The sequence below is a fragment of the Octopus bimaculoides genome, chromosome 1, assembly GCF_001194135.2.
Source record: "Octopus bimaculoides isolate UCB-OBI-ISO-001 chromosome 1, ASM119413v2, whole genome shotgun sequence".
Lineage (NCBI taxonomy): Eukaryota > Metazoa > Mollusca > Cephalopoda > Octopoda > Octopodidae > Octopus > Octopus bimaculoides.
Window position 1 is genome coordinate 33207286 of NC_068981.1, and position 8147 is coordinate 33215432.

The following is an 8147-nucleotide window of genomic DNA, read 5'->3' on the forward strand; positions in this document are numbered from 1 at the left end:
AAGAAATTCGGAAAGTACGTCAAATATAAATTGTCTTTTTTTTTTTTTAATTCGTAATGATAAGAGTTTCTAAAACACAGATTTGAAAAAATTATGGAAATTATGCGGCACCAACGTTGGCTACATTGCTTCCACGAGGCTGGTTTATTGGTGAGCTCCAGTTCGAATAATTAGTGGAATATCTTAAGTACGACACTCCACCGATAAATCACAATTTGTATTTATGATAATTGTTACTTTAATCTATGTACGAATTTGTTGAATCACTCCTATTATTTAAAACAAACGTACGGAGACAAATTCTGATTTACATTCATAAATGCGTTAAAATAATTGTATAATTCTTTATTTACAACAAAAGTCAAAATACCAAATAATGGAAGATATGAAGAATTTCTTATCTTTACACTAAAACATGTTCAAGAGAACAGCCGAGTGAAATACGCCGAAATCAAAATTGTCATTGTTGAAAAACAGAAGTGATTTGTTGAGGTTAAGTATTCCCCACCCTCCTTTTCTCTGTATAGATATACGTTCATTCATTTTGTTGTTGCACATGTTATTGTCGTTGTTTTTGTTCGGTATCATGTTTTCGTCTTTCCAAGGAATTCTCTTGGGAATTTTATGACCGGCTTCGTTATTAAACATTTGGGGTTTTTTTAAAATCATTTTTGTTCACTGTTGTTGCTTGAAAACATTTTCCGATCGATTTTAAAACATTTTTTTAAAACTTGAGTATACAACAGAAAAATAATGGGGGCGGGGGGCATTATCATCCATCAGTCCCTTTTGGCCACCTTATTATCACCCCATTTTTCCTCAACGTCCTCCACCCGATCTTTCCACTGTCCCCAGAGGATCAGTACCACCCACTTTGGGAACCATTGGTCTAACCGTTCCTCCATATTTCAACCATTTACGAAGTTTGTACATGGTTGCTAAATGTGTTAGAAATAACGACTTATTATCCTTAGAATTACACCTTACTTCCTTAAAAAGGAAGAACACGTAGTATAATGAATTCATGATCAAAGCTTGAACACATTTGACGGAAACTGAGCTGGAATTAAGCAGCAACATGTCACTACTTTGAGAAACAATACCAGGTTGAATCGAAAGTTTTTTCGGATTTTCACTGATGAATTTTGGCAACTTGTATCTTCATGTTATATTGTTAATTTGATGCAATTTATTGTCCAATCATTACTGAATTGTTTATTCTTTATTTCCATGTATAACATATAAACATTAATTGTTTACTCATATCGTAATGAGTGGTGAAAAAATTGCAATTAGAGCCATCTTACACTACCCATGAAAATAGGGCTGAGTGCAAAAACAGCTACAAAAGAAATTAATGATGTGGATGACCTAGGAAGTGTCCATGAATGTGTGGTACAAAACTGGTTTAGACGTTTTAAGAAAGGTAACACCTGCCTCAAAGACTAACCCCAGTCAAGAAGACCTTGTGCTGTGAATAACAGCCAAGCACAAGCACCCATACATTATCTGCAGAACTTGCTCGTTCACAAAGTACTACACATCGACACCTCCACAAGCTCAGCTTGTGAACAGACATTGTTGAACTAAACAATGACCAGGCTCAACAATTTGTGAAAATTTACAAAAATTGCTGGCAAATCTTTGAGAAGCCTGTTTTTGGTGTTGAATTGCAACTGGGTACCAAAAATGGATCTATTTTTGTAATCCTAATTAGAAAAATTAGTGACTTTGTTCTAGCTGTACTTCAGAACCTGTGATCAAACAAAGCAGTTTGTACAGATGGTTGTGTGTGTTTGGTAGAATTTTGAGAGGTTGCTGCACTTTAGCTTGTCTCAGATGGTTATGCTGTGAGCACTAACCTTTACACTCAACAACTACAGCAAGCACATGATGCTTTGAAAACCCTCTACTCAGCATTGGTCAGTAGATGTCTACTCTTACAGCATGACAGTGCCCCAGCTATTTCTGTCAATATGACCAAGTGCAAACTCAAGGAACTTCAGTAACTTGAGTGCTACTTCACCCTGCCTAAAGTCCAGACCTTGCACCATCAGATTACCACCTTTTCCAAGCCATGGCTCATTTCCTGCACAGACAGAGGTTCAAGAATGTAGTCCAACAATGTTGGAAAAGGGTGCAGGAAGCCTTTGCCTCTAAACCATCCAAATGATATAAGCTTGGAATTGAACTTCTTGCACAACAGTGGCAACAAACAATAGAATAAGATGGGATATATTTTGATGAATATATGCTTTTCATATATAAATTGATTGAACTATTAATTAAAGTTATGAAAAGCTTTTTACTCAAGCTGGTAGTATTGTAGAATTAACAAATGTTCTTTTCGCTTGTAATGTTGAGTTTAATCCTTTAATTAACATATTTCTGTTGAAATGCACAACATTGGTTTCAATTAGTTTTAAAGATAATGTAGAATTTAGTACAATTGTAGTAAAATTAATTGTTAGTGATTGAAGCAGTATTAGTACCTAAAGGTAATCTTTATATCCAACTTAATGCGGATGGTTTGTTAGAACACTGAATACAGTGTCATTAATTTTGGGAGATTCTCTCATATAGGCTTCTGGTTCATAAAAGCACACACATAAATCATAGCAGATGATTTATGTGTCATGGGAGTTCTGGTCCCACTGACAGACAATTCTCATCTGTTATGACCTGTTTGTGTGCTTTTATGCACCAAATGCCTAAATGGGAGGATCTCTCAATGCTAATAACACAGTATTTGGTGTCCTAACAAGACATCCATGTTATGCTGGATCATCATCATCATCATCATTGTTTAAAGTCCGCTTTCCATGCTGGCATGGGTTGAACGGTTTGACTGAGGACTGGCAAGCCAGGAGGCTGCATCAAGCTCCAATCTGATCTGGCAACGTTTCTACAGCTGGATACTCTTCCTAATGCCAACCACTACAAGAGTGTAGTGGGTGCTTTTTATGTGCCACTGGCATGGGGGCCAGTCAGGTGGCATTAGCATCGACTACACTTGAATGATGCTTTTTACATGTCACTGGCACAAGAGCTAGTCAGGTGGCACTGGACCAAACTTGAATGGTGCTTCTTTATGTGCCACCAGCACAGGAGCTAGACAGACGATACTGGCATCAACCATGCTCGAATGGTGCTTTTTTACATACTACCGGCACAGGTGCCAGTCAGGCAGTACTGGCATTGGCCACAAATACAATTTCACTTGATTCAACAGGTCTTCTCAAGCACAACATATTGCCCAACGGTTGAAAGGTGCTTTTAAACGGGCTGGTTATGCAACACTAGCATCGGCCACAGCTACGTGGATATAATAGTAAAATAATTTTGTTATTATTAAACTGGCGGTTGATTCATAAATTAACATGAAATTTAAAAGGTAAGTTTTAATTGAAATCACTTTAAAATAGGAAGTCTGTATTACAGAATCAGAAGTGGTTTTAGGTGGGTTGGTGTCAAAAGGGTGAGATAAGACAGAACTGATATTGCTGCTATGTTTGAATCCTGTAGCTAATCTATCAAGAAAGTAGATACAACATGACTGAATAAAGGTTTTATGATAAAACATGTGAACCGAGTACTCCTTATGTAATACAGTCCCCAAAACAATGTATTCTGTACTTCAGTGAACTGTATTTTGATAGGTCTACCTACTTATATTTGAAATCTTGTCATCAGATTCTAATCTGTGATAGACTTTATTCTTGTCTAAGGGATGACAATGTGTTTAGATTGTTTAATGCTACAAAAATAAGGGAGAGGGATAGAGGGGTTATTTTATTATCTTTGTAATAGATACATGTCAAAATAATTTAGGTTTTAAGGATTTCTGAGGAAACATTGTTGGATGGTTCTTGAAAACTAAATATCTTAATGAAATATTTGATATTGGCTTCAAGTTTTAGCAAACAGCCAGCATTTTCGGGAATTGGGACTTATCAGTTGCATCAATCACAATGCTCAACTGGCATTTTTTTTTCTCAACCCTAAAAGAATACAAGGCAAGGTGAAGCCCAGCGGCATTTGAACTAAGAATGTAGAATCAGAAGAAATGCGACTGAGCATTTTTTTCTGACTTTATGGCATGATAGTGATTCTACCAGCTCACCACTTTTTGAAATGCTTAATATTAATCATTTGATAATATTAATAATTTAATAATGGAAATGTTTTTCGTTGTTTAGTCAATAACTATTTTCCTGATAACTCACCTAAGAAACCAAAATAAGGGTTAAAGGCACTTCGTTAAAGGAACTACTGTATAGCCATACAGCAGGATTTGAACTGAAAGATTACAGTACCAAATAAGATATTGTACAGTTACATCACCAGCAATCTACAAATTATGACTATGGTTCTGGGTTCATTCCCACTGTGTGGCACTTTGGGCAAGTGTCTTCTACTATAGCCTCAGGCCGACCAAAGCCTTGTGAGTGGATTTAGTAGACGGAAACTGAAAGAAGCCCGTCACATATATGTATATATATATGTGTGTGTCTGTGTTTGTCCCCCTAGCATTGCTTGACAACCGATGCCGGTGTGTTTACGTCCCCGTAACTTAGCGGTTCGGCAAAAGAGACCGATAGAATAAGTATTAGGCTTACAAAGAATAAGTCCTGGGGTCGATCTGCTCGACTAAAGGCAGTGCTCCAGCCTGGCCACAGTCAAGTGACTGAAACAAGTAAATGAGTAAATGAGTAAATCCCTCCTACCATGTTTAAAGGTGTTTAGTTATGTTGCATTGAACATATAATCTTTCGATTTGTCGTAGTTCAATAGGTTAACTACTCACCTCCAACATCCAATCACAAATTAAAAATTTCTCTCCATCAATTCCACACTTCCTAGTGAAAATCCAATTATATTTTTTAAATTTTACTACTTCTCTCACCTTCACTTTTTTGCTTTTTCTCCTTTCTTTTTTGTTCAATTTCCTCCTTTTATCTGTATCTCTAACTCTCTTATTCTTCCTTTTCTTCTCTCACACCACCACCTTAATCCCTTCCTCTCATTTCTTCTTCCCATCCCATCCTTTATTTTCCTCACTCTCTTTAAATAATTTTTTAATTTCCCAATCCTCCATGTTATTTCTCTACCTTGTCTCTCTTTCTCATTAACATTATCATAAAGGAGACCTCAGTTAATTCTTTCCAAATCACTTCACACTGATCAATAAGTTGAAATGAAAGATTGTCCAATTAACCACTTAATAAGGTAACCTTGATAATATTTCCCACTTTAAGTCATTTAGGGCACAATATTCTAGTGGTTAATGTATTCTACTGAAAGCTAATTCTTTCCCAAATCACAAGAATCCATAGAACCAGCATTCATCCTCAGTTGTTATAGCATTAAGCAAATGAGAGTATAAACCTCAAGCTTAGCTGAGATACTGATCTATACTGTGTCACTTTTCATGGTGGAATAATTCTACCTGCCTAGTACTGCATACCAACAAACTATCAATCATCACAATGTTGTCACTACTTACAGCAATAAATTATTCCACCTTGCTGGACCTACATAACAGTTAAGTGGACTTTGCCAAGGAAAATTAAGTAATTCAAATACCATGCAACATAGATCCTTTCTTTATCAAAATTATCTCTTCCTTTAGAGGAAGTGTCATGATAACTGAATGACAAAAAAAGACCAACTCCATATGAGAAGGGGAGATAATCTCTAGAATCAAGATTTCTCTAAAGTTGACATGCCATTAAGGAAAATGATGAGCTTGTCTGACGATAAGAGGATAGTCATGGGTACATATTTCTGACTCAACAGCTATCATCAACTTGACAACAGTCCACTATTATCTCCAGCAACCAAAAGAATAGAACATATTTATGGCATATATAAGTTGCAAAATTTAATCTTGATTACAGATATGACTCAGCATTTGCAAGAGGGACAACAAGGATGAGAAACCCTTCCTATACAGGCTAAATTTTGCCTATGCTCAAATTTGAAACCTCACTCTAATATTATCTCGAAGAACTTGTATGAAAAAAAAAATGGTCTATGCTTTAAGACTAAAATCACAAGTTAATTAATCCAAACTGCATATGTATGAATAAGTAAAATTAAAGACCCTTTATTTTTCTCAGCAATGACATACATTCACAACCTCTAGTGTACACCAACCTCATATTTGGCTGTCCTGTACCTTACCAACTCAGTTAGTGATTGATACTCACCAACCATGTGAGTGTGTTAGTGGATCACATTAAAATTCCTTTACAAAAACTCAGAAACATTAGCATTTACAGTAGACTATCTTACTTTAAACTTTTATTTTCTAGGAAATTTATACAGTCCAGAACATGTGAAGTGTAACATGCTCATTTACTATTTAGATTCCATACTAACTTGTTACATTGGTGTGTTGGCTTGGTGCAATTCTATGACATGCTTGGATGATATTTTACAGAGGTGGTCAACAATATTCTAGAGACAGTAACTTAACTACTTCTGCTGTTGTTGGGCATCTTTCCACTCATGGATACACCATGAAGCAAAAAAAAGTCAGTATGTTCATTGCATTCATGGAGCCACAGGGATGTCAGATACTGGTCAAGTATAACTGCACATATCTGCCTTAGGATCCAGCCCTCTGAATTTTTTGAGGGTGTTTAACTCCCTATCCTCTTTTTTATCTAACCGTATTTTTTACATTATTTTCAATGGATGTTCAAAATGATGCAAAAAACACATATATAATTCCTATCAAGGATCATGATCTAACAGATATGGCAGTTTAACTTTTGAGAAGAAATTGTATTGGGATTTACTGTGATGTTCGCATTCCAAAGCAAACTCTCAAAGTACAAGAAGGTAAACCTAAGAGAAGATATGGATAGGGGGTCATGAGAGTGGAAGAGACAATGGATGCTTTTTATTGAGTGTAAGCAAGGAGTAACAAATGGGAAAAGGTGGGAGTGGAGCTGAATGTAGTGAGTGACAGACAAGGGCTGAAGTGCAGTTGAATCAGTCAGTAAGGGGAGGAATAAGGTGAGAGATCTAGGAGTTGTTCAGGATGGGGAATAGATCAGAAAGTAACAGAATGAGGTGCAAGATCCAGGAGCAGTGGAGAGGGAGTTATAGTAAGTGAGACAAAGGTGGTAGAAATGAGATCGCATTGAGGACTATGGCAGTTTAGAGAGGTGTTAAGAACAGTGTGTAGTAGAGAAGAGATCTCAGTGGATGAAGGCACAAAAAGGAGGTGATTGATGGGAATAGAGTGGGCAAGGATGGTAAGGAGAAATGGAAGTGCTTCCAAGGAGGATGAGAGGAGGGGTAGAGGTAACCATAAAGAAGAGTGTTATATGCACCAGTTCTGCTTTCAGGTGGTTACACCAGCCAATTAGTACAATAGATAGAGGATTGATAGGTATTAGGGAAATACTTGATGGCGCAGAAAGACAGAGGGAGAAACGGGCAGGGACCCAAGTGGTTTTAGGATATCATTTTTGCAGTGATGGATGGGGGTCTTCTCAAGCACAGCAAATTGCCAATCATCTCGATCTTCTGTCATCTCTTCATAAGGTCCAGCATCTTGCAATCATCCATCAATTCTTCATCCCATGTCTTCCTGGGTCTCTCTTTTTCACAAATTCCATCTCCTTTAAAAGGTTAGCACTTCTTTATGTGACTGTCCTTGTATAAACACCTCACATAACCATACCAGCACAGCCTTCTCTCTTGCACACTATATCTGATTCCTCTTATGCCTAATGTTTCTCTTAATATATTAGCACGTTGCTGTACATGCTCACTGACATTGCACATCCAATGGAGCATACTAGCTTTGGCGCCTCTAACTGATGATGTCCAGGAGACTGAAATTTCATGATATGGGTGTTCCAGTACTCATAACAGGCGAATCTCATCTGCTATGGTATAATCATCTGCTTTTATGCACCAAGTGCCTATATGAGAGGATCTTGCATCAAGGATAATAGCATAGTAGTCGCTGTTTTAACAAGACATTCATGTTAAGTTGGATATAAAGATTGTCTTTTGGTACTAACTAATAATTCCATCACTAATATACATACATTTACACATACACACAATATATATATATATATATATATATATATATATATATATATATATATATATATATATAT

General features: G+C 36.6%; 2 protein-coding genes across 4 annotated transcripts in view; one reads left to right on the plus strand and one right to left on the minus strand.

The window, feature by feature from the left end:
* The window catches only part of LOC106878029 (solute carrier family 66 member 2), a 250218-nt gene that overhangs the window by 26417 nt on the left and 215654 nt on the right, over window positions 1–8147 (minus strand). The window lies entirely within an intron of this gene.
* The window catches only part of LOC106878028 (nose resistant to fluoxetine protein 6), a 74045-nt gene continuing 66020 nt past the window's right edge, over window positions 123–8147 (plus strand). Inside the window, exon 1 of the mRNA XM_052965956.1 lies at window positions 123–492. The gene's annotated coding sequence lies outside the window, so the exon portion shown is untranslated. The remainder of the gene's footprint in view (window positions 493–8147) is intronic.